The sequence below is a fragment of the Schistocerca serialis genome, chromosome 4 (genome assembly GCF_023864345.2).
Source record: "Schistocerca serialis cubense isolate TAMUIC-IGC-003099 chromosome 4, iqSchSeri2.2, whole genome shotgun sequence".
Classification (NCBI taxonomy): Eukaryota; Metazoa; Arthropoda; class Insecta; order Orthoptera; family Acrididae; genus Schistocerca; species Schistocerca serialis.
The window spans coordinates 365823328-365850610 of record NC_064641.1 but is presented as its reverse complement, the minus strand read 5'-3'; the positions used below and the strand labels follow the sequence as shown (position 1 = coordinate 365850610).

The window sequence follows — 27283 nt, the reverse complement described above, 5'->3', positions numbered from 1 at the left end:
CATATTCAACAACTGTCTCTTTCTCACCTAAATCTTCTACACAACTGAGTACACTGTTATGAACAAACACATTATGGCAACAAGCCAGTGTCACTAATATCCACTCTATTGAAAACCATTTAAATACTCATCCTGCCCAACTAACCACCATCTTCGGCCCAAAGCTCACTCACATCATACCTACAAATCACAAACTTCTGTGGTAAAAATAATTTTGGGTTTCAAAACATAATCTACTAATCACATACCAGTATTTCTTACAAAGCCTATCATTCATCATTCACTTGAAAATATCAGTTTATATGCTGTTGTGCAACCGCAGTGCAAGTAAACACTCTCAAATCATCTAGAACTGAGGTACGGAAAGGGTTCACCAAGTGTTTCCAGGTAGTCCTGTAGCTCCCTCTCTGTCTTTACACAATCGTCTAACACACTGTACGCCATTTCAGGGCAAATGTACTTGTTTCATTATACTACGACACGGCCTATTACAATTTCAAATTTTAAAAAAACAAATATCTGCCTGATCCAACGTCATCCGCTACTCCGCGCCCTTCATTCACACAACACAATCTACCTCTTGCTACTTACATTACGTTTTCACTTGTGATTATGGCTCAGCAATAGCCGAGCACTACGAAAAATACCTTATAGACTCATTTAATGTTCCCCTCCACGGAAATCTTTAGCAAAAGGCGAAAGATTTATTCGTTTTGAAGGGAAACCAGAGTGCCGATCAACGCCCTCACTTCAATACTTATGGCTGCTTCTCTATTACTTCTCCGCGAGAACGCGGAAAATTCTTTCCGTCTTGTCTACTTCTCTACCGTCAACAGACTTCCAGTGTCATGCAAGCACACACCCCAAACTAACTGTCAACGCTGAAACACGTGTCGGCCAAATGTCGTCGCTATTACTCTTTAGTTAACTATTTTCATCATTTCTGTCACCATTCAAGCTGCTTCATTACCTCACCTGCCGACAGATGGCAGCACGCCTAATTCCTGTCGGCGACTCACCGTCCGGCATACAACGTCCGACACACAACTGCCCGCACTGCTCTGCATCTAACACTAATCTCTCTCCTCCCTACCACATTCGTTCACTGAAAAAACTGACAACTAGACAGTTCTTTGTACGCAAAACTAGGCCACATCAGACGATACGTGTATGTAGATGTATGGTGCAAGGGAAATATCCCCCTACTCCCACACATCTAATTAATACTAGTTGACAACAGAAATAAAATTTCTGTCGATAGTATTTGAACCAGTCTTATTCATTTGCCAATTTCATGCATTCCTTCTTGCAGATAACAGTGCCTTGCAAATCGCTCAATTCATGTTTGCTAGCCAAACGTGCTCCTCCTAAATGTTTCGTACATCATGCATTAGTGGTGATTATCAACACTGTGTTGTGTGTCAGCTTTTTATGGTCATCAATTGCACTCTTCTTGTGTTGCTCACTCAGTCTTGTAACTCAAAAGTACGTCGTTGTCATCCAAGCCTAGCACTTGGAGCAGGCCAAATCAAATGGCTCGTCCCCGTGACACTCGAGAAACTTCCACAAGGCTTTCATGACATGTCGCAATCAAAGTCCTTCCACAACCTGCAGCGACATTTCTGCAACGACGCGGGTCCCGATACCAAAGGTATGACTTACGCTTCTGATCTATAAAATAAAACCACCACTCGGAAAGCGCTATTCCCTTCCCACATCCCTCAGAATGTGGTGAACGATCATCGATTACAACCAAGATGCGATGAATCTCGATCGCAAGCCTCACGCTCAGGGAGAGTGCTACCACTCATCATCGTGGTTACGTCTACTCCAGCTTTGAACTAGAGAGAGTTGAAGACATACTACAGAAATGATCCTGTGAAGTATGATCTTGCTTGCAAGCTATCACCGCTCGCTACTTATGCCACGAGACCGTCAACACGCCCTACGAGAATACGACACACTCTTCACATTTCGCGATTTACAAGCTCGGACATTCTGCAAAGAACCTACTTCTACTCTTACTTGGCCACCATGATCTCGCTCAGCTATTTTGTGCGCTACCAGTGCTTCTTGCGTTCCGAAATGAGAGACCATTGCCTCAGGCGAGACTGTATGTAAACACCGCTTGCACCTCCGGCCGCTAGATGGCGGCCTGGGGCACATACAGTAGCATTCTACGGCGCAAGCAGACATGCCAAATAGCCACTGAAAGAGAAACACACAAGAGGGCATTCATAGGACTCTTGTGCTTTCTTTAAAACCGCCTCTCTCTTCGAAATTTTTCGCACAGCACTAGCTCATTCACCTCACTCTAACAGTGCGAACTCTTGTCGATATTTGGCCTCTTTCATGCATACTTCCTCTTTCGTTTCACTTTGCGTCTTACTTGATACCCGCCCTTGGAGCTGCTGATATACAATACTCGCAACAAATGTGTTTCTCTCTGTATCTCTTTTCGCCTATCACGAGTATTGCTTTTCCTCACATGGCAATTATGAAAACACCCACAGCTGAACAAACACTTCCATTCAGCGCCACGTCCATACTATCAATCATACACCAGTAATTTCACAGCTACTTGCTCCACTAATACATTTCTTATGTCTACTGTTAAACAGATGAAGAATCAAAGTATACAACAAGTCTCTATCAACATCACTGTCAGGACATTTTACAGACCTACGCATACCATGCCAATCTGTATGCTTCAACTATGATGGCCCATGTGCTATGAATACAGAAATTTCTCATAAAATAACAAATAATTTTACAACTATACAACTACTCCGACAAGCTCCTTACTAAAATGCTACATGTTTAGCAATCCCCCCATCATCTCAGAATAATCCCAAGCAGTGCTTTCATCCCATGAGCACTTCTTTGCAAGCAAAACCACAAACTGCTTTTTATACTAGCTTCCTTGTCACAGTGAACAGGAAACTAATGCTAGTGCCTCAGTTTACTAAAAAGCTTTTTTCGCTTGCAACATATAAACTACCAACTTGAACCTCACACACACACACATACAGAAAACTTAATTCCACAGAAATTTAGGAGTAACAGTGGTTACCTCACATTTTCATACATACTCAAATAGCTACTTCTGTGCACTTCACACAATGTTCTCATCGTGTTCCACCAGAGAACACAGTTATCACTATGCATGGATTCTGGTAAAAGAGCATTAAAAAAACAAACAGCCTGATCAAAGTGATTATCTGCACATCCTCTGCCAATATCATGTCACTCTATACCCGAGGGAAACTAGAATGCAGGGAAAGGAGCTTTGTTGTGAGCACTGTGTTGGTATTTCATCATTTACTGACCAAAGTCTTCTCAAGCCAAGTATGCACCAGCTCTGTGTATGGCTGGGTCAATCAAGAGCCCCTATCAATTTTACTTAAAAGACAAGCAGCATCAACAACTCACAGGAGGCACTGAACATTTTTACCATTATCTGCACCACCTTCCACTGATTTACTGAAGAAGAAACTGCAAAGTCTGCCCAATTTTGTACACAAGTAATCTTGAAAACATTGGAGTCAACAGCAGATACATAGTTTCCAAGACTGTAGCTAGGAACAACCCTTCAATTTCAAGATTTATCTCTCACTGAGACACACCATACCCAAACTACACCTAGCAGGAAATTACTACTTACTTCATTTCTAGCTATTTATGTCATATTCAACAACTGTCTCTTTCTCACCTAAATCTTCTACACAACTGAGTACACTGTTATGAACAAACACATTATGGCAACAAGCCAGTGTCACTAATATCCACTCTATTGAAAACCATTTAAATACTCATCCTGCCCAACTAACCACCATCTTCGGCCCAAAGCTCACTCACATCATACCTACAAATCACAAACTTCTGTGGTAAAAATAATTTTGGGTTTCAAAACATAATCTACTAATCACATACCAGTATTTCTTACAAAGCCTATCATTCATCATTCACTTGAAAATATCAGTTTATATGCTGTTGTGCAACTGCAGTGCAAGTAAACACTCTCAAATCATCTAGAACTGAGGTACGGAAAGGGTTCACCAAGTGTTTCCAGGTAGTCCTGTAGCTCCCTCTCTGTCTTTACACAATCGTCTAACACACTGTACGCCATTTCAGGGCAAATGTACTTGTTTCATTATACTACGACACGGCCTATTACAATTTCAAATTTTAAAAAAACAAATATCTGCCTGATCCAACGTCATCCGCTACTCCGCGCCCTTCATTCACACAACACAATCTACCTCTTGCTACTTACATTACGTTTTCACTTGTGATTATGGCTCAGCAATAGCCGAGCACTACGAAAAATACCTTATAGACTCATTTAATGTTCCCCTCCACGGAAATCTTTAGTAAAAGGCGAAAGATTTATTCGTTTTGAAGGGAAACCAGAGTGCCGATCAACGCCCTCACTTCAATACTTATGGCTGCTTCTCTATTACTTCTCCGCGAGAACGCGGAAAATTCTTTCCGTCTTGTCTACTTCTCTACCGTCAACAGACTTCCAGTGTCATGCAAGCACACACCCCAAACTAACTGTCAACGCTGAAACACGTGTCTGCCAAATGTCGTCGCTATTACTCTTTAGTTAACTATTTTCATCATTTCTGTCACCATTCAAGCTGCTTCATTACCTCACCTGCTGACAGATGGCAGCACGCCTAATTCCTGTCGGCGACTCACCGTCCGACATACAACGTCCGACACACAACTGCCCGCACTGCTCTGCATCTAACACTAATCTCTCTCCTCCCTACCACATTCGTTCACTGAAAAAACTGACAACTAGACAGTTCTTTGTACGCAAAACTAGGCCACATCAGACGATACGTGTATGTAGATGTATGGTGCAAGGGAAATATCCCCCTACTCCCACACATCTAATTAATACTAGTTGACAACAGAAATAAAATTTCTGTCGATAGTATTTGAACCAGTCTTATTCATTTGCCAATTTCATGCATTCCTTCTTGCAGATAACAGTGCCTTGCAAATCGCTCAATTCATGTTTGCTAGCCAAACGTGCTCCTCCTAAATGTTTCGTACATCATGCATTAGTGGTGATTATCAACACTGTGTTGTGTGTCAGCTTTTTATGGTCATCAATTGCACTCTTCTTGTGTTGCTCACTCAGTCTTGTAACTCAAAAGTACGTCGTTGTCATCCAAGCCTAGCACTTGGAGCAGGCCAAATCAAATGGCTCGTCCCCGTGACACTCGAGAAACTTCCACAAGGCTTTCATGACATGTCGCAATCAAAGTCCTTCCACAACCTGCAGCGACATTTCTGCAACGACGCGGGTCCCGATACCAAAGGTATGACTTACGCTTCTGATCTATAAAATAAAACCACCACTCGGAAAGCGCTATTCCCTTCCCACATCCCTCAGAATGTGGTGAACGATCATCGATTACAACCAAGATGCGATGAATCTCGATCGCAAGCCTCACGCTCAGGGAGAGTGCTACCACTCATCATCGTGGTTACGTCTACTCCAGCTTTGAACTAGAGAGAGTTGAAGACATACTACAGAAATGATCCTGTGAAGTATGATCTTGCTTGCAAGCTATCACCGCTCGCTACTTATGCCACGAGACCGTCAACACGCCCTACGAGAATACGACACACTCTTCACATTTCGCGATTTACAAGCTCGGACATTCTGCAAAGAACCTACTTCTACTCTTACTTGGCCGCCATGATCTCGCTCAGCTATTTTGTGCGCTACCAGTGCTTCTTGCGTTCCGAAATGAGAGACCATTGCCTCAGGCGAGACTGTATGTAAACACCGCTTGCACCTCCGGCCGCTAGATGGCGGCCTGGGGCACATACAGTAGCATTCTACGGCGCAAGCAGACATGCCAAATAGCCACTGAAAGAGAAACACACAAGAGGGCATTCATAGGACTCTTGTGCTTTCTTTAAAACCGCCTCTCTCTTCGAAATTTTTCGCACAGCACTAGCTCATTCACCTCACTCTAACAGTGCGAACTCTTGTCGATATTTGGCCTCTTTCATGCATACTTCCTCTTTCGTTTCACTTTGCGTCTTACTTGATACCCGCCCTTGGAGCTGCTGATATACAATACTCGCAACAAATGTGTTTCTCTCTGTATCTCTTTTCGCCTATCACGAGTATTGCTTTTCCTCACATGGCAATTATGAAAACACCCACAGCTGAACAAACACTTCCATTCAGCGCCACGTCCATACTATCAATCATACACCAGTAATTTCACAGCTACTTGCTCCACTAATACATTTCTTATGTCTACTGTTAAACAGATGAAGAATCAAAGTATACAACAAGTCTCTATCAACATCACTGTCAGGACATTTTACAGACCTACGCATACCATGCCAATCTGTATGCTTCAACTATGATGGCCCATGTGCTATGAATACAGAAATTTCTCATAAAATAACAAATAATTTTACAACTATACAACTACTCCGACAAGCTCCTTACTAAAATGCTACATGTTTAGCAATCCCCCCATCATCTCAGAATAATCCCAAGCAGTGCTTTCATCCCATGAGCACTTCTTTGCAAGCAAAACCACAAACTGCTTTTTATACTAGCTTCCTTGTCACAGTGAACAGGAAACTAATGCTAGTGCCTCAGTTTACTAAAAAGCTTTTTTCGCTTGCAACATATAAACTACCAACTTGAACCTCACACACACACACACACACACACACATACAGAAAACTTAATTCCACAGAAATTTAGGAGTAACAGTGGTTACCTCACATTTTCATACATATTCAAATAGCTACTTCTGTGCACTTCACACAATGTTCTCATCGTGTTCCACCAGAGAACACAGTTATCACTATGCATGGATTCTGGTAAAAGAGCATTAAAAAAACAAACAGCCTGATCAAAGTGATTATCTGCACATCCTCTGCCAATATCATGTCACTCTATACCCGAGGGAAACTAGAATGCAGGGAAAGGAGCTTTGTTGTGAGCACTGTGTTGGTATTTCATCATTTACTGACCAAAGTCTTCTCAAGCCAAGTATGCACCAGCTCTGTGTATGGCTGGGTCAATCAAGAGCCCCTATCAATTTTACTTAAAAGACAAGCAGCATCAACAACTCACAGGAGGCACTGAACATTTTTACCATTATCTGCACCACCTTCCACTGATTTACTGAAGAAGAAACTGCAAAGTCTGCCCAATTTTGTACACAAGTAATCTTGAAAACATTGGAGTCAACAGCAGATACATAGTTTCCAAGACTGTAGCTAGGAACAACCCTTCAATTTCAAGATTTATCTCTCACTGAGACACACCATACCCAAACTACACCTAGCAGGAAATTACTACTTACTTCATTTCTAGCTATTTATGTCATATTCAACAACTGTCTCTTTCTCACCTAAATCTTCTACACAACTGAGTACACTGTTATGAACAAACACATTATGGCAACAAGCCAGTGTCACTAATATCCACTCTATTGAAAACCATTTAAATACTCATCCTGCCCAACTAACCACCATCTTCGGCCCAAAGCTCACTCACATCATACCTACAAATCACAAACTTCTGTGGTAAAAATAATTTTGGGTTTCAAAACATAATCTACTAATCACATACCAGTATTTCTTACAAAGCCTATCATTCATCATTCACTTGAAAATATCAGTTTATATGCTGTTGTGCAACCGCAGTGCAAGTAAACACTCTCAAATCATCTAGAACTGAGGTACGGAAAGGGTTCACCAAGTGTTTCCAGGTAGTCCTGTAGCTCCCTCTCTGTCTTTACACAATCGTCTAACACACTGTACGCCATTTCAGGGCAAATGTACTTGTTTCATTATACTACGACACGGCCTATTACAATTTCAAATTTTAAAAAAACAAATATCTGCCTGATCCAACGTCATCCGCTACTCCGCGCCCTTCATTCACACAACACAATCTACCTCTTGCTACTTACATTACGTTTTCACTTGTGATTATGGCTCAGCAATAGCCGAGCACTACGAAAAATACCTTATAGACTCATTTAATGTTCCCCTCCACGGAAATCTTTAGTAAAAGGCGAAAGATTTATTCGTTTTGAAGGGAAACCAGAGTGCCGATCAACGCCCTCACTTCAATACTTATGGCTGCTTCTCTATTACTTCTCCGCGAGAACGCGGAAAATTCTTTCCGTCTTGTCTACTTCTCTACCGTCAACAGACTTCCAGTGTCATGCAAGCACACACCCCAAACTAACTGTCAACGCTGAAACACGTGTCGGCCAAATGTCGTCGCTATTACTCTTTAGTTAACTATTTTCATCATTTCTGTCACCATTCAAGCTGCTTCATTACCTCACCTGCCGACAGATGGCAGCACGCCTAATTCCTGTCGGCGACTCACCGTCCGACATACAACGTCCGACACACAACTGCCCGCACTGCTCTGCATCTAACACTAATCTCTCTCCTCCCTACCACATTCGTTCACTGAAAAAACTGACAACTAGACAGTTCTTTGTACGCAAAACTAGGCCACATCAGACGCAACGTGTATGTAGATGTATGGTGCAAGGGAAATATCCCCCTACTCCCACACATCTAATTAATACTAGTTGACAACAGAAATAAAATTTCTGTCGATAGTATTTGAACCAGTCTTATTCATTTGCCAATTTCATGCATTCCTTCTTGCAGATAACAGTGCCTTGCAAATCGCTCAATTCATGTTTGCTAGCCAAACGTGCTCCTCCTAAATGTTTCGTACATCATGCATTAGTGGTGATTATCAACACTGTGTTGTGTGTCAGCTTTTTATGGTCATCAATTGCACTCTTCTTGTGTTGCTCACTCAGTCTTGTAACTCAAAAGTACGTCGTTGTCATCCAAGCCTAGCACTTGGAGCAGGCCAAATCAAATGGCTCGTCCCCGTGACACTCGAGAAACTTCCACAGGGCTTTCATGACATGTCGCAATCAAAGTCCTTCCACAACCTGCAGCGACATTTCTGCAACGACGCGGGTCCCGATACCAAAGGTATGACTTACGCTTCTGATCTATAAAATAAAACCACCACTCGGAAAGCGCTATTCCCTTCCCACATCCCTCAGAATGTGGTGAACGATCATCGATTACAACCAAGATGCGATGAATCTCGATCGCAAGCCTCACGCTCAGGGAGAGTGCTACCACTCATCATCGTGGTTACGTCTACTCCAGCTTTGAACTAGAGAGAGTTGAAGACATACTACAGAAATGATCCTGTGAAGTATGATCTTGCTTGCAAGCTATCACCGCTCGCTACTTATGCCACGAGACCGTCAACACGCCCTACGAGAATACGACACACTCTTCACATTTCGCGATTTACAAGCTCGGACATGCTGCAAAGAACCTACTTCTACTCTTACTTGGCCGCCATGATCTCGCTCAGCTATTTTGTGCGCTACCAGTGCTTCTTGCGTTCCGAAATGAGAGACCATTGCCTCAGGCGAGACTATATGTAAACACCGCTTGCACCTCCGGCCGCTAGATGGCGGCCTGGGGCACATACAGTAGCATTCTACGGCGCAAGCAGACATGCCAAATAGCCACTGAAAGAGAAACACACAAGAGGGCATTCATAGGACTCTTGTGCTTTCTTTAAAACCGCCTCTCTCTTCGAAATTTTTCGCACAGCACTAGCTCATTCACCTCACTCTAACAGTGCGAACTCTTGTCGATATTTGGCCTCTTTCATGCATACTTCCTCTTTCGTTTCACTTTGCGTCTTACTTGATACCCGCCCTTGGAGCTGCTGATATACAATACTCGCAACAAATGTGTTTCTCTCTGTATCTCTTTTCGCCTATCACGAGTATTGCTTTTCCTCACATGGCAATTATGAAAACACCCACAGCTGAACAAACACTTCCATTCAGCGCCACGTCCATACTATCAATCATACACCAGTAATTTCACAGCTACTTGCTCCACTAATACATTTCTTATGTCTACTGTTAAACAGATGAAGAATCAAAGTATACAACAAGTCTCTATCAACATCACTGTCAGGACATTTTACAGACCTACGCATACCATGCCAATCTGTATGCTTCAACTATGATGGCCCATGTGCTATGAATACAGAAATTTCTCATAAAATAACAAATAATTTTACAACTATACAACTACTCCGACAAGCTCCTTACTAAAATGCTACATGTTTAGCAATCCCCCCATCATCTCAGAATAATCCCAAGCAGTGCTTTCATCCCATGAGCACTTCTTTGCAAGCAAAACCACAAACTGCTTTTTATACTAGCTTCCTTGTCACAGTGAACAGGAAACTAATGCTAGTGCCTCAGTTTACTAAAAAGCTTTTTTCGCTTGCAACATATAAACTACCAACTTGAACCTCACACACACACACACACACACACACACACACACACACACACACACACACACACACACACACATACAGAAAACTTAATTCCACAGAAATTTAGGAGTAACAGTGGTTACCTCACATTTTCATACATACTCAAATAGCTACTTCTGTGCACTTCACACAATGTTCTCATCGTGTTCCACCAGAGAACACAGTTATCACTATGCATGGATTCTGGTAAAAGAGCATTAAAAAAACAAACAGCCTGATCAAAGTGATTATCTGCACATCCTCTGCCAATATCATGTCACTCTATACCCGAGGGAAACTAGAATGCAGGGAAAGGAGCTTTGTTGTGAGCACTGTGTTGGTATTTCATCATTTACTGACCAAAGTCTTCTCAAGCCAAGTATGCACCAGCTCTGTGTATGGCTGGGTCAATCAAGAGCCCCTATCAATTTTACTTAAAAGACAAGCAGCATCAACAACTCACAGGAGGCACTGAACATTTTTACCATTATCTGCACCACCTTCCACTGATTTACTGAAGAAGAAACTGCAAAGTCTGCCCAATTTTGTACACAAGTAATCTTGAAAACATTGGAGTCAACAGCAGATACATAGTTTCCAAGACTGTAGCTAGGAACAACCCTTCAATTTCAAGATTTATCTCTCACTGAGACACACCATACCCAAACTACACCTAGCAGGAAATTACTACTTACTTCATTTCTAGCTATTTATGTCATATTCAACAACTGTCTCTTTCTCACCTAAATCTTCTACACAACTGAGTACACTGTTATGAACAAACACATTATGGCAACAAGCCAGTGTCACTAATATCCACTCTATTGAAAACCATTTAAATACTCATCCTGCCCAACTAACCACCATCTTCGGCCCAAAGCTCACTCACATCATACCTACAAATCACAAACTTCTGTGGTAAAAATAATTTTGGGTTTCAAAACATAATCTACTAATCACATACCAGTATTTCTTACAAAGCCTATCATTCATCATTCACTTGAAAATATCAGTTTATATGCTGTTGTGCAACCGCAGTGCAAGTAAACACTCTCAAATCATCTAGAACTGAGGTACGGAAAGGGTTCACCAAGTGTTTCCAGGTAGTCCTGTAGCTCCCTCTCTGTCTTTACACAATCGTCTAACACACTGTACGCCATTTCAGGGCAAATGTACTTGTTTCATTATACTACGACACGGCCTATTACAATTTCAAATTTTAAAAAAACAAATATCTGCCTGATCCAACGTCATCCGCTACTCCGCGCCCTTCATTCACACAACACAATCTACCTCTTGCTACTTACATTACGTTTTCACTTGTGATTATGGCTCAGCAATAGCCGAGCACTACGAAAAATACCTTATAGACTCATTTAATGTTCCCCTCCACGGAAATCTTTAGTAAAAGGCGAAAGATTTATTCGTTTTGAAGGGAAACCAGAGTGCCGATCAACGCCCTCACTTCAATACTTATGGCTGCTTCTCTATTACTTCTCCGCGAGAACGCGGAAAATTCTTTCCGTCTTGTCTACTTCTCTACCGTCAACAGACTTCCAGTGTCATGCAAGCACACACCCCAAACTAACTGTCAACGCTGAAACACGTGTCGGCCAAATGTCGTCGCTATTACTCTTTAGTTAACTATTTTCATCATTTCTGTCACCATTCAAGCTGCTTCATTACCTCACCTGCCGACAGATGGCAGCACGCCTAATTCCTGTCGGCGACTCACCGTCCGACATACAACGTCCGACACACAACTGCCCGCACTGCTCTGCATCTAACACTAATCTCTCTCCTCCCTACCACATTCGTTCACTGAAAAAACTGACAACTAGACAGTTCTTTGTACGCAAAACTAGGCCACATCAGACGCAACGTGTATGTAGATGTATGGTGCAAGGGAAATATCCCCCTACTCCCACACATCTAATTAATACTAGTTGACAACAGAAATAAAATTTCTGTCGATAGTATTTGAACCAGTCTTATTCATTTGCCAATTTCATGCATTCCTTCTTGCAGATAACAGTGCCTTGCAAATCGCTCAATTCATGTTTGCTAGCCAAACGTGCTCCTCCTAAATGTTTCGTACATCATGCATTAGTGGTGATTATCAACACTGTGTTGTGTGTCAGCTTTTTATGGTCATCAATTGCACTCTTCTTGTGTTGCTCACTCAGTCTTGTAACTCAAAAGTACGTCGTTGTCATCCAAGCCTAGCACTTGGAGCAGGCCAAATCAAATGGCTCGTCCCCGTGACACTCGAGAAACTTCCACAGGGCTTTCATGACATGTCGCAATCAAAGTCCTTCCACAACCTGCAGCGACATTTCTGCAACGACGCGGGTCCCGATACCAAAGGTATGACTTACGCTTCTGATCTATAAAATAAAACCACCACTCGGAAAGCGCTATTCCCTTCCCACATCCCTCAGAATGTGGTGAACGATCATCGATTACAACCAAGATGCGATGAATCTCGATCGCAAGCCTCACGCTCAGGGAGAGTGCTACCACTCATCATCGTGGTTACGTCTACTCCAGCTTTGAACTAGAGAGAGTTGAAGACATACTACAGAAATGATCCTGTGAAGTATGATCTTGCTTGCAAGCTATCACCGCTCGCTACTTATGCCACGAGACCGTCAACACGCCCTACGAGAATACGACACACTCTTCACATTTCGCGATTTACAAGCTCGGACATTCTGCAAAGAACCTACTTCTACTCTTACTTGGCCGCCATGATCTCGCTCAGCTATTTTGTGCGCTACCAGTGCTTCTTGCGTTCCGAAATGAGAGACCATTGCCTCAGGCGAGACTGTATGTAAACACCGCTTGCACCTCCGGCCGCTAGATGGCGGCCTGGGGCACATACAGTAGCATTCTACGGCGCAAGCAGAGATGCCAAATAGCCACTGAAAGAGAAACACACAAGAGGGCATTCATAGGACTCTTGTGCTTTCTTTAAAACCGCCTCTCTCTTCGAAATTTTTCGCACAGCACTAGCTCATTCACCTCACTCTAACAGTGCGAACTCTTGTCGATATTTGGCCTCTTTCATGCATACTTCCTCTTTCGTTTCACTTTGCGTCTTACTTGATACCCGCCCTTGGAGCTGCTGATATACAATACTCGCAACAAATGTGTTTCTCTCTGTATCTCTTTTCGCCTATCACGAGTATTGCTTTTCCTCACATGGCAATTATGAAAACACCCACAGCTGAACAAACACTTCCATTCAGCGCCACGTCCATACTATCAATCATACACCAGTAATTTCACAGCTACTTGCTCCACTAATACATTTCTTATGTCTACTGTTAAACAGATGAAGAATCAAAGTATACAACAAGTCTCTATCAACATCACTGTCAGGACATTTTACAGACCTACGCATACCATGCCAATCTGTATGCTTCAACTATGATGGCCCATGTGCTATGAATACAGAAATTTCTCATAAAATAACAAATAATTTTACAACTATACAACTACTCCGACAAGCTCCTTACTAAAATGCTACATGTTTAGCAATCCCCCCATCATCTCAGAATAATCCCAAGCAGTGCTTTCATCCCATGAGCACTTCTTTGCAAGCAAAACCACAAACTGCTTTTTATACTAGCTTCCTTGTCACAGTGAACAGGAAACTAATGCTAGTGCCTCAGTTTACTAAAAAGCTTTTTTCGCTTGCAACATATAAACTACCAACTTGAACCACACACACACACACACACACACACACACACACACACACACACACACACACACACACACACACACATACAGAAAACTTAATTCCACAGAAATTTAGGAGTAACAGTGGTTACCTCACATTTTCATACATATTCAAATAGCTACTTCTGTGCACTTCACACAATGTTCTCATCGTGTTCCACCAGAGAACACAGTTATCACTATGCATGGATTCTGGTAAAAGAGCATTAAAAAAACAAACAGCCTGATCAAAGTGATTATCTGCACATCCTCTGCCAATATCATGTCACTCTATACCCGAGGGAAACTAGAATGCAGGGAAAGGAGCTTTGTTGTGAGCACTGTGTTGGTATTTCATCATTTACTGACCAAAGTCTTCTCAAGCCAAGTATGCACCAGCTCTGTGTATGGCTGGGTCAATCAAGAGCCCCTATCAATTTTACTTAAAAGACAAGCAGCATCAACAACTCACAGGAGGCACTGAACATTTTTACCATTATCTGCACCACCTTCCACTGATTTACTGAAGAAGAAACTGCAAAGTCTGCCCAATTTTGTACACAAGTAATCTTGAAAACATTGGAGTCAACAGCAGATACATAGTTTCCAAGACTGTAGCTAGGAACAACCCTTCAATTTCAAGATTTATCTCTCACTGAGACACACCATACCCAAACTACACCTAGCAGGAAATTACTACTTACTTCATTTCTAGCTATTTATGTCATATTCAACAACTGTCTCTTTCTCACCTAAATCTTCTACACAACTGAGTACACTGTTATGAACAAACACATTATGGCAACAAGCCAGTGTCACTAATATCCACTCTATTGAAAACCATTTAAATACTCATCCTGCCCAACTAACCACCATCTTCGGCCCAAAGCTCACTCACATCATACCTACAAATCACAAACTTCTGTGGTAAAAATAATTTTGGGTTTCAAAACATAATCTACTAATCACATACCAGTATTTCTTACAAAGCCTATCATTCATCATTCACTTGAAAATATCAGTTTATATGCTGTTGTGCAACCGCAGTGCAAGTAAACACTCTCAAATCATCTAGAACTGAGGTACGGAAAGGGTTCACCAAGTGTTTCCAGGTAGTCCTGTAGCTCCCTCTCTGTCTTTACACAATCGTCTAACACACTGTACGCCATTTCAGGGCAAATGTACTTGTTTCATTATACTACGACACGGCCTATTACAATTTCAAATTTTAAAAAAACAAATATCTGCCTGATCCAACGTCATCCGCTACTCCGCGCCCTTCATTCACACAACACAATCTACCTCTTGCTACTTACATTACGTTTTCACTTGTGATTATGGCTCAGCAATAGCCGAGCACTACGAAAAATACCTTATAGACTCATTTAATGTTCCCCTCCACGGAAATCTTTAGTAAAAGGCGAAAGATTTATTCGTTTTGAAGGGAAACCAGAGTGCCGATCAACGCCCTCACTTCAATACTTATGGCTGCTTCTCTATTACTTCTCCGCGAGAACGCGGAAAATTCTTTCCGTCTTGTCTACTTCTCTACCGTCAACAGACTTCCAGTGTCATGCAAGCACACACCCCAAACTAACTGTCAACGCTGAAACACGTGTCGGCCAAATGTCGTCGCTATTACTCTTTAGTTAACTATTTTCATCATTTCTGTCACCATTCAAGCTGCTTCATTACCTCACCTGCCGACAGATGGCAGCACGCCTAATTCCTGTCGGCGACTCACCGTCCGACATACAACGTCCGACACACAACTGCCCGCACTGCTCTGCATCTAACACTAATCTCTCTCCTCCCTACCACATTCGTTCACTGAAAAAACTGACAACTAGACAGTTCTTTGTACGCAAAACTAGGCCACATCAGACGCAACGTGTATGTAGATGTATGGTGCAAGGGAAATATCCCCCTACTCCCACACATCTAATTAATACTAGTTGACAACAGAAATAAAATTTCTGTCGATAGTATTTGAACCAGTCTTATTCATTTGCCAATTTCATGCATTCCTTCTTGCAGATAACAGTGCCTTGCAAATCGCTCAATTCATGTTTGCTAGCCAAACGTGCTCCTCCTAAATGTTTCGTACATCATGCATTAGTGGTGATTATCAACACTGTGTTGTGTGTCAGCTTTTTATGGTCATCAATTGCACTCTTCTTGTGTTGCTCACTCAGTCTTGTAACTCAAAAGTACGTCGTTGTCATCCAAGCCTAGCACTTGGAGCAGGCCAAATCAAATGGCTCGTCCCCGTGACACTCGAGAAACTTCCACAAGGCTTTCATGACATGTCGCAATCAAAGTCCTTCCACAACCTGCAGCGACATTTCTGCAACGACGCGGGTCCCGATACCAAAGGTATGACTTACGCTTCTGATCTATAAAATAAAACCACCACTCGGAAAGCGCTATTCCCTTCCCACATCCCTCAGAATGTGGTGAACGATCATCGATTACAACCAAGATGCGATGAATCTCGATCGCAAGCCTCACGCTCAGGGAGAGTGCTACCACTCATCATCGTGGTTACGTCTACTCCAGCTTTGAACTAGAGAGAGTTGAAGACATACTACAGAAATGATCCTGTGAAGTATGATCTTGCTTGCAAGCTATCACCGCTCGCTACTTATGCCACGAGACCGTCAACACGCCCTACGAGAATACGACACACTCTTCACATTTCGCGATTTACAAGCTCGGACATTCTGCAAAGAACCTACTTCTACTCTTACTTGGCCGCCATGATCTCGCTCAGCTATTTTGTGCGCTACCAGTGCTTCTTGCGTTCCGAAATGAGAGACCATTGCCTCAGGCGAGACTGTATGTAAACGCCGCTTGCACCTCCGGCCGCTAGATGGCGGCCTGGGGCACATACAGTAGCATTCTACGGCGCAAGCAGAGATGCCAAATAGCCACTGAAAGAGAAACACACAAGAGGGCATTCATAGGACTCTTGTGCTTTCTTTAAAACCGCCTCTCTCTTCGAAATTTTTCGCACAGCACTAGCTCATTCACCTCACTCTAACAGTGCGAACTCTTGTCGATATTTGGCCTCTTTCATGCATACTTCCTCTTTCGTTTCACTTTGCGTCTTACTTGATACCCGCCCTTGGAGCTGCTGATATACAATACTCGCAACAAATGTGTTTCTCTCTGTATCTCTTTTCGCCTATCACGAGTATTGCTTTTCCTCACATGGCAATTATGAAAACACCCACAGCTGAACAAACACTTCCATTCAGCGCCACGTCCATACTATCAATCATACACCAGTAATTTCACAGCTACTTGCTCCACTAATACATTTCTTATGTCTACTGTTAAACAGATGAAGAATCAAAGTATACAACAAGTCTCTATCAACATCACTGTCAGGACATTTTACAGACCTACGCATACCATGCCAATCTGTATGCTTCAACTATGATGGCCCATGTGCTATGAATACAGAAATTTCTCATAAAATAACAAATAATTTTACAACTATACAACTACTCCGACAAGCTCCTTACTAAAATGCTACATGTTTAGCAATCCCCCCATCATCTCAGAATAATCCCAAGCAGTGCTTTCATCCCATGAGCACTTCTTTGCAAGCAAAACCACAAACTGCTTTTTATACTAGCTTCCTTGTCACAGTGAACAGGAAACTAATGCTAGTGCCTCAGTTTACTAAAAAGCTTTTTTCGCTTGCAACATATAAACTACCAACTTGAACCACACACACACACACACACACACACACACACACACATACAGAAAACTTAATTCCACAGAAATTTAGGAGTAACAGTGGTTACCTCACATTTTCATACATACTCAAATAGCTACTTCTGTGCACTTCACACAATGTTCTCATCGTGTTCCACCAGAGAACACAGTTATCACTATGCATGGATTCTGGTAAAAGAGCATTAAAAAAACAAACAGCCTGATCAAAGTGATTATCTGCACATCCTCTGCCAATATCATGTCACTCTATACCCGAGGGAAACTAGAATGCAGGGAAAGGAGCTTTGTTGTGAGCACTGTGTTGGTATTTCATCATTTACTGACCAAAGTCTTCTCAAGCCAAGTATGCACCAGCTCTGTGTATGGCTGGGTCAATCAAGAGCCCCTATCAATTTTACTTAAAAGACAAGCAGCATCAACAACTCACAGGAGGCACTGAACATTTTTACCATTATCTGCACCACCTTCCACTGATTTACTGAAGAAGAAACTGCAAAGTCTGCCCAATTTTGTACACAAGTAATCTTGAAAACATTGGAGTCAACAGCAGATACATAGTTTCCAAGACTGTAGCTAGGAACAACCCTTCAATTTCAAGATTTATCTCTCACTGAGACACACCATACCCAAACTACACCTAGCAGGAAATTACTACTTACTTCATTTCTAGCTATTTATGTCATATTCAACAACTGTCTCTTTCTCACCTAAATCTTCTACACAACTGAGTACACTGTTATGAACAAACACATTATGGCAACAAGCCAGTGTCACTAATATCCACTCTATTGAAAACCATTTAAATACTCATCCTGCCCAACTAACCACCATCTTCGGCCCAAAGCTCACTCACATCATACCTACAAATCACAAACTTCTGTGGTAAAAATAATTTTGGGTTTCAAAACATAATCTACTAATCACATACCAGTATTTCTTACAAAGCCTATCATTCATCATTCACTTGAAAATATCAGTTTATATGCTGTTGTGCAACCGCAGTGCAAGTAAACACTCTCAAATCATCTAGAACTGAGGTACGGAAAGGGTTCACCAAGTGTTTCCAGGTAGTCCTGTAGCTCCCTCTCTGTCTTTACACAATCGTCTAACACACTGTACGCCATTTCAGGGCAAATGTACTTGTTTCATTATACTACGACACGGCCTATTACAATTTCAAATTTTAAAAAAACAAATATCTGCCTGATCCAACGTCATCCGCTACTCCGCGCCCTTCATTCACACAACACAATCTACCTCTTGCTACTTACATTACGTTTTCACTTGTGATTATGGCTCAGCAATAGCCGAGCACTACGAAAAATACCTTATAGACTCATTTAATGTTCCCCTCCACGGAAATCTTTAGTAAAAGGCGAAAGATTTATTCGTTTTGAAGGGAAACCAGAGTGCCGATCAACGCCCTCACTTCAATACTTATGGCTGCTTCTCTATTACTTCTCCGCGAGAACGCGGAAAATTCTTTCCGTCTTGTCTACTTCTCTACCGTCAACAGACTTCCAGTGTCATGCAAGCACACACCCCAAACTAACTGTCAACGCTGAAACACGTGTCGGCCAAATGTCGTCGCTATTACTCTTTAGTTAACTATTTTCATCATTTCTGTCACCATTCAAGCTGCTTCATTACCTCACCTGCCGACAGATGGCAGCACGCCTAATTCCTGTCGGCGACTCACCGTCCGACATACAACGTCCGACACACAACTGCCCGCACTGCTCTGCATCTAACACTAATCTCTCTCCTCCCTACCACATTCGTTCACTGAAAAAACTGACAACTAGACAGTTCTTTGTACGCAAAACTAGGCCACATCAGACGCAACGTGTATGTAGATGTATGGTGCAAGGGAAATATCCCCCTACTCCCACACATCTAATTAATACTAGTTGACAACAGAAATAAAATTTCTGTCGATAGTATTTGAACCAGTCTTATTCATTTGCCAATTTCATGCATTCCTTCTTGCAGATAACAGTGCCTTGCAAATCGCTCAATTCATGTTTGCTAGCCAAACGTGCTCCTCCTAAATGTTTCGTACATCATGCATTAGTGGTGATTATCAACACTGTGTTGTGTGTCAGCTTTTTATGGTCATCAATTGCACTCTTCTTGTGTTGCTCACTCAGTCTTGTAACTCAAAAGTACGTCGTTGTCATCCAAGCCTAGCACTTGGAGCAGGCCAAATCAAATGGCTCGTCCCCGTGACACTCGAGAAACTTCCACAAGGCTTTCATGACATGTCGCAATCAAAGTCCTTCCACAACCTGCAGCGACATTTCTGCAACGACGCGGGTCGCGATACCAAAGGTATGACTTACGCTTCTGATCTATAAAATAAAACCACCACTCGGAAAGCGCTATTCCCTTCCCACATCCCTCAGAATGTGGTGAACGATCATCGATTACAACCAAGATGCGATGAATCTCGATCGCAAGCCTCACGCTCAGGGAGAGTGCTACCACTCATCATCGTGGTTACGTCTACTCCAGCTTTGAACTAGAGAGAGTTCAAGACATACTACAGAAATGATCCTGTGAAGTATGATCTTGCTTGCAAGCTATCACCGCTCGCTACTTATGCCACGAGACCGTCAACACGCCCTACGAGAATACGACACACTCTTCACATTTCGCGATTTACAAGCTCGGACATGCTGCAAAGAACCTACTTCTACTCTTACTTGGCCGCCATGATCTCGCTCAGCTATTTTGTGCGCTACCAGTGCTTCTTGCGTTCCGAAATGAGAGACCATTGCCTCAGGCGAGACTGTATGTAAACACCGCTTGCACCTCCGGCCGCTAGATGGCGGCCTGGGGCACATACAGTAGCATTCTACGGCGCAAGCAGACATGCCAAATAGCCACTGAAAGAGAAACACACAAGAGGGCATTCATAGGACTCTTGTGCTTTCTTTAAAACCGCCTCTCTCTTCGAAATTTTTCGCACAGCACTAGCTCATTCACCTCACTCTAACAGTGCGAACTCTTGTCGATATTTGGCCTCTTTCATGCATACTTCCTCTTTCGTTTCACTTTGCGTCTTACTTGATACCCGCCCTTGGAGCTGCTGATATACAATACTCGCAACAAATGTGTTTCTCTCTGTATCTCTTTTCGCCTATCACGAGTATTGCTTTTCCTCACATGGCAATTATGAAAACACCCACAGCTGAACAAACACTTCCATTCAGCGCCACGTCCATACTATCAATCATACACCAGTAATTTCACAGCTACTTGCTCCACTAATACATTTCTTATGTCTACTGTTAAACAGATGAAGAATCAAAGTATACAACAAGTCTCTATCAACATCACTGTCAGGACATTTTACAGACCTACGCATACCATGCCAATCTGTATGCTTCAACTATGATGGCCCATGTGCTATGAATACAGAAATTTCTCATAAAATAACAAATAATTTTACAACTATACAACTACTCCGACAAGCTCCTTACTAAAATGCTACATGTTTAGCAATCCCCCCATCATCTCAGAATAATCCCAAGCAGTGCTTTCATCCCATGAGCACTTCTTTGCAAGCAAAACCACAAACTGCTTTTTATACTAGCTTCCTTGTCACAGTGAACAGGAGACTAATGCTAGTGCCTCAGTTTACTAAAAAGCTTTTTTCGCTTGCAACATATAAACTACCAACTTGAACCTCACACACACACACATACAGAAAACTTAATTCCACAGAAATTTAGGAGTAACAGTGGTTACCTCACATTTTCATACATACTCAAATAGCTACTTCTGTGCACTTCACACAATGTTCTCATCGTGTTCCACCAGAGAACACAGTTATCACTATGCATGGATTCTGGTAAAAGAGCATTAAAAAAACAAACAGCCTGATCAAAGTGATTATCTGCACATCCTCTGCCAATATCATGTCACTCTATACCCGAGGGAAACTAGAATGCAGGGAAAGGAGCTTTGTTGTGAGCACTGTGTTGGTATTTCATCATTTACTGACCAAAGTCTTCTCAAGCCAAGTATGCACCAGCTCTGTGTATGGCTGGGTCAATCAAGAGCCCCTATCAATTTTACTTAAAAGACAAGCAGCATCAACAACTCACAGGAGGCACTGAACATTTTTACCATTATCTGCACCACCTTCCACTGATTTACTGAAGAAGAAACTGCAAAGTCTGCCCAATTTTGTACACAAGTAATCTTGAAAACATTGGAGTCAACAGCAGATACATAGTTTCCAAGACTGTAGCTAGGAACAACCCTTCAATTTCAAGATTTATCTCTCACTGAGACACACCATACCCAAACTACACCTAGCAGGAAATTACTACTTACTTCATTTCTAGCTATTTATGTCATATTCAACAACTGTCTCTTTCTCACCTAAATCTTCTACACAACTGAGTACACTGTTATGAACAAACACATTATGGCAACAAGCCAGTGTCACTAATATCCACTCTATTGAAAACCATTTAAATACTCATCCTGCCCAACTAACCACCATCTTCGGCCCAAAGCTCACTCACATCATACCTACAAATCACAAACTTCTGTGGTAAAAATAATTTTGGGTTTCAAAACATAATCTACTAATCACATACCAGTATTTCTTACAAAGCCTATCATTCATCATTCACTTGAAAATATCAGTTTATATGCTGTTGTGCAACTGCAGTGCAAGTAAACACTCTCAAATCATCTAGAACTGAGGTACGGAAAGGGTTCACCAAGTGTTTCCAGGTAGTCCTGTAGCTCCCTCTCTGTCTTTACACAATCGTCTAACACACTGTACGCCATTTCAGGGCAAATGTACTTGTTTCATTATACTACGACACGGCCTATTACAATTTCAAATTTTAAAAAAACAAATATCTGCCTGATCCAACGTCATCCGCTACTCCGCGCCCTTCATTCACACAACACAATCTACCTCTTGCTACTTACATTACGTTTTCACTTGTGATTATGGCTCAGCAATAGCCGAGCACTACGAAAAATACCTTATAGACTCATTTAATGTTCCCCTCCACGGAAATCTTTAGTAAAAGGCGAAAGATTTATTCGTTTTGAAGGGAAACCAGAGTGCCGATCAACGCCCTCACTTCAATACTTATGGCTGCTTCTCTATTACTTCTCCGCGAGAACGCGGAAAATTCTTTCCGTCTTGTCTACTTCTCTACCGTCAACAGACTTCCAGTGTCATGCAAGCACACACCCCAAACTAACTGTCAACGCTGAAACACGTGTCTGCCAAATGTCGTCGCTATTACTCTTTAGTTAACTATTTTCATCATTTCTGTCACCATTCAAGCTGCTTCATTACCTCACCTGCCGACAGATGGCAGCACGCCTAATTCCTGTCGGCGACTCACCGTCCGACATACAACGTCCGACACACAATTGCCCGCACTGCTCTGCATCTAACACTAATCTCTCTCCTCCCTACCACATTCGTTCACTGCTAAAACTGACAACTAGACAGTTCTTTGTACGCAAAACTAGGCCACATCAGACGATACGTGTATGTAGATGTATGGTGCAAGGGAAATATCCCCCTACTCCCACACATCTAATTAATACTAGTTGACAACAGAAATAAAATTTCTGTCGATAGTATTTGAACCAGTCTTATTCATTTGCCAATTTCATGCATTCCTTCTTGCAGATAACAGTGCCTTGCAAATCGCTCAATTCATGTTTGCTAGCCAAACGTGCTCCTCCTAAATGTTTCGTACATCATGCATTAGTGGTGATTATCAACACTGTGTTGTGTGTCAGCTTTTTATGGTCATCAATTGCACTCTTCTTGTGTTGCTCACTCAGTCTTGTAACTCAAAAGTACGTCGTTGTCATCCAAGCCTAGCACTTGGAGCAGGCCAAATCAAATGGCTCGTCCCCGTGACACTCGAGAAACTTCCACAAGGCTTTCATGACATGTCGCAATCAAAGTCCTTCCACAACCTGCAGCGACATTTCTGCAACGACGCGGGTCCCGATACCAAAGGTATGACTTACGCTTCTGATCTATAAAATAAAACCACCACTCGGAAAGCGCTATTCCCTTCCCACATCCCTCAGAATGTGGTGAACGATCATCGATTACAACCAAGATGCGATGAATCTCGATCGCAAGCCTCACGCTCAGGGAGAGTGCTACCACTCATCATCGTGGTTACGTCTACTCCAGCTTTGAACTAGAGAGAGTTGAAGACATACTACAGAAATGATCCTGTGAAGTATGATCTTGCTTGCAAGCTATCACCGCTCGCTACTTATGCCACGAGACCGTCAACACGCCCTACGAGAATACGACACACTCTTCACATTTCGCGATTTACAAGCTCGGACATGCTGCAAAGAACCTACTTCTACTCTTACTTGGCCGCCATGATCTCGCTCAGCTATTTTGTGCGCTACCAGTGCTTCTTGCGTTCCGAAATGAGAGACCATTGCCTCAGGCGAGACTGTATGTAAACACCGCTTGCACCTCCGGCCGCTAGATGGCGGCCTGGGGCACATACAGTAGCATTCTACGGCGCAAGCAGACATGCCAAATAGCCACTGAAAGAGAAACACACAAGAGGGCATTCATAGGACTCTTGTGCTTTCTTTAAAACCGCCTCTCTCTTCGAAATTTTTCGCACAGCACTAGCTCATTCACCTCACTCTAACAGTGCGAACTCTTGTCGATATTTGGCCTCTTTCATGCATACTTCCTCTTTCGTTTCACTTTGCGTCTTACTTGATACCCGCCCTTGGAGCTGCTGATATACAATACTCGCAACAAATGTGTTTCTCTCTGTATCTCTTTTCGCCTATCACGAGTATTGCTTTTCCTCACATGGCAATTATGAAAACACCCACAGCTGAACAAACACTTCCATTCAGCGCCACGTCCATACTATCAATCATACACCAGTAATTTCACAGCTACTTGCTCCACTAATACATTTCTTATGTCTACTGTTAAACAGATGAAGAATCAAAGTATACAACAAGTCTCTATCAACATCACTGTCAGGACATTTTACAGACCTACGCATACCATGCCAATCTGTATGCTTCAACTATGATGGCCCATGTGCTATGAATACAGAAATTTCTCATAAAATAACAAATAATTTTACAACTATACAACTACTCCGACAAGCTCCTTACTAAAATGCTACATGTTTAGCAATCCCCCCATCATCTCAGAATAATCCCAAGCAGTGCTTTCATCCCATGAGCACTTCTTTGCAAGCAAAACCACAAACTGCTTTTTATACTAGCTTCCTTGTCACAGTGAACAGGAAACTAATGCTAGTGCCTCAGTTTACTAAAAAGCTTTTTTCGCTTGCAACATATAAACTACCAACTTGAACCTCACACACACACACATACAGAAAACTTAATTCCACAGAAATTTAGGAGTAACAGTGGTTACCTCACATTTTCATACATACTCAAATAGCTACTTCTGTGCACTTCACACAATGTTCTCATCGTGTTCCACCAGAGAACACAGTTATCACTATGCATGGATTCTGGTAAAAGAGCATTAAAAAAACAAACAGCCTGATCAAAGTGATTATCTGCACATCCTCTGCCAATATCATGTCACTCTATACCCGAGGGAAACTAGAATGCAGGGAAAGGAGCTTTGTTGTGAGCACTGTGTTGGTATTTCATCATTTACTGACCAAAGTCTTCTCAAGCCAAGTATGCACCAGCTCTGTGTATGGCTGGGTCAATCAAGAGCCCCTATCAATTTTACTTAAAAGACAAGCAGCATCAACAACTCACAGGAGGCACTGAACATTTTTACCATTATCTGCACCACCTTCCACTGATTTACTGAAGAAGAAACTGCAAAGTCTGCCCAATTTTGTACACAAGTAATCTTGAAAACATTGGAGTCAACAGCAGATACATAGTTTCCAAGACTGTAGCTAGGAACAACCCTTCAATTTCAAGATTTATCTCTCACTGAGACACACCATACCCAAACTACACCTAGCAGGAAATTACTACTTACTTCATTTCTAGCTATTTATGTCATATTCAACAACTGTCTCTTTCTCACCTAAATCTTCTACACAACTGAGTACACTGTTATGAACAAACACATTATGGCAACAAGCCAGTGTCACTAATATCCACTCTATTGAAAACCATTTAAATACTCATCCTGCCCAACTAACCACCATCTTCGGCCCAAAGCTCACTCACATCATACCTACAAATCACAAACTTCTGTGGTAAAAATAATTTTGGGTTTCAAAACATAATCTACTAATCACATACCAGTATTTCTTACAAAGCCTATCATTCATCATTCACTTGAAAATATCAGTTTATATGCTGTTGTGCAACTGCAGTGCAAGTAAACACTCTCAAATCATCTAGAACTGAGGTACGGAAAGGGTTCACCAAGTGTTTCCAGGTAGTCCTGTAGCTCCCTCTCTGTCTTTACACAATCGTCTAACACACTGTACGCCATTTCAGGGCAAATGTACTTGTTTCATTATACTACGACACGGCCTATTACAATTTCAAATTTTAAAAAAACAAATATCTGCCTGATCCAACGTCATCCGCTACTCCGCGCCCTTCATTCACACAACACAATCTACCTCTTGCTACTTACATTACGTTTTCACTTGTGATTATGGCTCAGCAATAGCCGAGCACTACGAAAAATACCTTATAGACTCATTTAATGTTCCCCTCCACGGAAATCTTTAGTAAAAGGCGAAAGATTTATTCGTTTTGAAGGGAAACCAGAGTGCCGATCAACGCCCTCACTTCAATACTTATGGCTGCTTCTCTATTACTTCTCCGCGAGAACGCGGAAAATTCTTTCCGTCTTGTCTACTTCTCTACCGTCAACAGACTTCCAGTGTCATGCAAGCACACACCCCAAACTAACTGTCAACGCTGAAACACGTGTCTGCCAAATGTCGTCGCTATTACTCTTTAGTTAACTATTTTCATCATTTCTGTCACCATTCAAGCTGCTTCATTACCTCACCTGCCGACAGATGGCAGCACGCCTAATTCCTGTCGGCGACTCACCGACCGGCATACAACGTCCGACACACAACTGCCCGCACTGCTCTGCATCTAACACTAATCTCTCTCCTCCCTACCACATTCGTTCACTGAAAAAACTGACAACTAGACAGTCCTTTGTACGCAAAACTAGGCCACATCAGACGATACGTGTATGTAGATGTATGGTGCAAGGGAAATATCCCCCTACTCCCACACATCTAATTAATACTAGTTGACAACAGAAATAAAATTTCTGTCGATAGTATTTGAACCAGTCTTATTCATTTGCCAATTTCATGCATTCCTTCTTGCAGATAACAGTGCCTTGCAAATCGCTCAATTCATGTTTGCTAGCCAAAC

The 27283-nt window shown here is 42.2% G+C and overlaps 15 non-coding genes across 15 annotated transcripts; all 15 read right to left on the bottom strand.

Moving 5' to 3' along the window:
- Window positions 1–614: 614 nt before the first annotated feature.
- LOC126476710 (U5 spliceosomal RNA) lies at window positions 615–733 on the bottom strand. Its single transcript, XR_007587183.1, has one exon. It is a non-coding gene; the product is annotated as a U5 spliceosomal RNA (small nuclear RNA).
- Window positions 734–1686: 953 nt separating this feature from the next.
- LOC126476581 (small nucleolar RNA U3) lies at window positions 1687–1893 on the bottom strand. Its single transcript, XR_007587074.1, has one exon. It is a non-coding gene; the product is annotated as a small nucleolar RNA U3 (small nucleolar RNA).
- A 2406-nt stretch (window positions 1894–4299) lies between these two features.
- Window positions 4300–4418, bottom strand: LOC126476669 (U5 spliceosomal RNA). The gene has a single exon (XR_007587148.1). It is a non-coding gene; the product is annotated as a U5 spliceosomal RNA (small nuclear RNA).
- Window positions 4419–5371: 953 nt separating this feature from the next.
- LOC126476579 (small nucleolar RNA U3) lies at window positions 5372–5578 on the bottom strand. The gene has a single exon (XR_007587073.1). It is a non-coding gene; the product is annotated as a small nucleolar RNA U3 (small nucleolar RNA).
- Window positions 5579–7996: 2418 nt separating this feature from the next.
- LOC126476668 (U5 spliceosomal RNA) lies at window positions 7997–8115 on the bottom strand. Its single transcript, XR_007587147.1, has one exon. It is a non-coding gene; the product is annotated as a U5 spliceosomal RNA (small nuclear RNA).
- A 953-nt stretch (window positions 8116–9068) lies between these two features.
- Window positions 9069–9275, bottom strand: LOC126476578 (small nucleolar RNA U3). The gene has a single exon (XR_007587072.1). It is a non-coding gene; the product is annotated as a small nucleolar RNA U3 (small nucleolar RNA).
- Window positions 9276–11729: 2454 nt separating this feature from the next.
- LOC126476667 (U5 spliceosomal RNA) lies at window positions 11730–11848 on the bottom strand. Its single transcript, XR_007587146.1, has one exon. It is a non-coding gene; the product is annotated as a U5 spliceosomal RNA (small nuclear RNA).
- Window positions 11849–12801: 953 nt separating this feature from the next.
- Window positions 12802–13008, bottom strand: LOC126476577 (small nucleolar RNA U3). The gene has a single exon (XR_007587071.1). It is a non-coding gene; the product is annotated as a small nucleolar RNA U3 (small nucleolar RNA).
- A 2456-nt stretch (window positions 13009–15464) lies between these two features.
- On the bottom strand, window positions 15465–15583 carry LOC126476666 (U5 spliceosomal RNA). Its single transcript, XR_007587145.1, has one exon. It is a non-coding gene; the product is annotated as a U5 spliceosomal RNA (small nuclear RNA).
- A 953-nt stretch (window positions 15584–16536) lies between these two features.
- Window positions 16537–16743, bottom strand: LOC126476576 (small nucleolar RNA U3). Its single transcript, XR_007587070.1, has one exon. It is a non-coding gene; the product is annotated as a small nucleolar RNA U3 (small nucleolar RNA).
- Window positions 16744–19169: 2426 nt separating this feature from the next.
- LOC126476665 (U5 spliceosomal RNA) lies at window positions 19170–19288 on the bottom strand. The gene has a single exon (XR_007587144.1). It is a non-coding gene; the product is annotated as a U5 spliceosomal RNA (small nuclear RNA).
- Window positions 19289–20241: 953 nt separating this feature from the next.
- On the bottom strand, window positions 20242–20448 carry LOC126476550 (small nucleolar RNA U3). Its single transcript, XR_007587046.1, has one exon. It is a non-coding gene; the product is annotated as a small nucleolar RNA U3 (small nucleolar RNA).
- A 2406-nt stretch (window positions 20449–22854) lies between these two features.
- On the bottom strand, window positions 22855–22973 carry LOC126476663 (U5 spliceosomal RNA). The gene has a single exon (XR_007587143.1). It is a non-coding gene; the product is annotated as a U5 spliceosomal RNA (small nuclear RNA).
- Window positions 22974–23926: 953 nt separating this feature from the next.
- LOC126476575 (small nucleolar RNA U3) lies at window positions 23927–24133 on the bottom strand. Its single transcript, XR_007587069.1, has one exon. It is a non-coding gene; the product is annotated as a small nucleolar RNA U3 (small nucleolar RNA).
- A 2406-nt stretch (window positions 24134–26539) lies between these two features.
- Window positions 26540–26658, bottom strand: LOC126476662 (U5 spliceosomal RNA). The gene has a single exon (XR_007587142.1). It is a non-coding gene; the product is annotated as a U5 spliceosomal RNA (small nuclear RNA).
- Window positions 26659–27283: the final 625 nt, after the last annotated feature.